Genomic DNA, 2,210 nt, shown 5'->3' on the forward strand with positions numbered 1-2,210 from the left:
CATCTGCAATCTCATTCCATTTTGAGACCCATCCTCTAAGCGACTCAAATGCACCTGGACACAACACAAACAGATTTTTATTTTTAAGATTCACATACAATTTTCTTTTTCATCCCAGAAACAGCATCATCATTTTCCCCCCTTCATGTGCCTGAAACCTACCTACATTTTTTGCCCATGTTTTTTGTGTCATTTGCTACAGTCGTTTTGAAACATTCTCCAACACAGCCTGCCGGCTGGAACTGTCCTTCAATGTCTAACCCTTCAGATCTCTACTTCTGTATGAAACACATTGCGATAGTATAATTAAAGTGTTTCTGTTCTGCTGTATGTTGTCTAACATTTTGCTTTGTGCCTGAGAGAGCTATTTATTCTAGCGGCCTCAGAATCTTTGGGAATTGGTATCTCCCAGTGAGGGTCAGTAGGCAGCATGAAGAACAGATGACAGCCTGCAATGCCTCCTTCGCATTTCTGTAAAGAGATCTGACATTTACAAAGAACTGCATGTTGCCTTTCCCCACAAATCTCCAAAGACTCCATAAAAATAAAAGGCTTAATGATTATTCCTTCACATTTGATATGCTTTTAAAAGTGCAAGATAAGCTGTTCTTGGTTAAATGGAAAGGCTTACCATGGGGGGCATGGTGGAACCATCTCTAAGAATTCCCATCAGAATACAGGAACAATACATGTCAGAGAACCCTTTCCTAGAAATTGCTGTGCCAGTTCTGGAGCTAAGAATTGCTGTTCAGGGCAGGTCTTTGGGTTCTTAAGAATCAATATGCCTCTTCCTACAGTTCTCTTAAATTTAGATCTGGTAGAATCAGGTAGCATTTAAGCTACCCTAGAGTTAATTACACTTCCATTTCCTCTGTTCATGAAAGAAATTTGAAAGCACCTGAAGTCCATTCTTAAATAACTGAGATAAACTTCCTTTAATGATAGATAACACCTTGAACTAGAGATTCAAACAAATTCCAAAAGTTAATCTACCCTTGGATCTTTTAAATTGCATATAAAAACCTGCATGCATTAATAAGAAATGACTTCACTTTATTAATACTGCTTTATTTTGAATTTTCTGATCTAAATACAGATTACTTAAAAAGAAATTTTCTGTAATATTTCCTTCATGCAGAATTTAGGGAAGTGCTGAGATTAACTAATCTCTTCTATGGTAAATAATTTAAGTAGGGAAAAAGTCAATCAATAAAAAAGTAAAAGGAGCTTTAGTGACATTCTAAAGTAAAACCCAAGGACACTTGTGATGTGGATCAAGTCCCATTTCTCCCTCCATGTCACATACAAAGTATGGAAACCTGGCTTAAATGAATCAATGCTGGATTTGGTAGGGCAGGGAAGAAATGACTCAAGTACATGAGCAGGAGAAATAGCCACTTCCAGAGGATACTCACTCACAGTGGATATGGCCACAAAGACTGTTAAGGGGAAGAACAGTGACTCCTTAATCCTGCTTCCTTTCTCCTACTCTCTGTCTCAGCCAGTCTCCATTTAAATAATTGTCATTACAGGAAAAATGAAGAACATAGTATTCTCTTATAAAAAAAAAAAAGGCGCGGGCGCCTGGGTGGCTCAGTTGGTTAAGCGACTGCCTTCGGCTCAGGTCATGATCCTGGAGTCCCAGGATAGAGTCCCACATCGGGCTCCCTGCTCAGCAGGGAGTCTGCTTCTCCCTCCGACCCTCTTCCCTCTCGTGCTGTCTATCTCTCATTCTCTCTCTCACAAATAAATAAATAAAATCTTTAAAAAAAAAAAAAAGGCGCTTTATGGTAGAATCTGATGAGTCCCATTTTCTTTTAAAATTGTTACATTCTCCAGAATTTCATTAATTCCTGAATTTTCATAGAGTATTATGAAATATATCTCTACATTAAAAAGTGTTTAAATTGACAAATAGTTTAAAATAAAAATAACAGGAATACCCATATACTCACCACTCAGTTTAAGAAATAGAATTGCTGCCTGTGCCTGAGATATTTTCTGTATATACCTGAATGAGTGTATTACATTCCCTCTGCTCAGCATTGCCCTGCTTTTCTTTTTTTAGTTTTATCATGTTAATGTACAGTATACAGCTTATTTGTTTTTGAATTTTATGTTAGTAGACTCATGATGTACACACTGTTTCGTGACATTTTTTTCCTTGTTTTTATGATTCGTCCATGTTGATGCTTGTGCTTATAATTTAT

The sequence above is a fragment of the Callorhinus ursinus genome, unplaced genomic scaffold, assembly GCF_003265705.2.
Source record: "Callorhinus ursinus isolate GAN/ISIS: 27379988/994484 unplaced genomic scaffold, GSC_fseal_2.0 scaffold1, whole genome shotgun sequence".
NCBI lineage: Eukaryota > Metazoa > Chordata > Mammalia > Carnivora > Otariidae > Callorhinus > Callorhinus ursinus.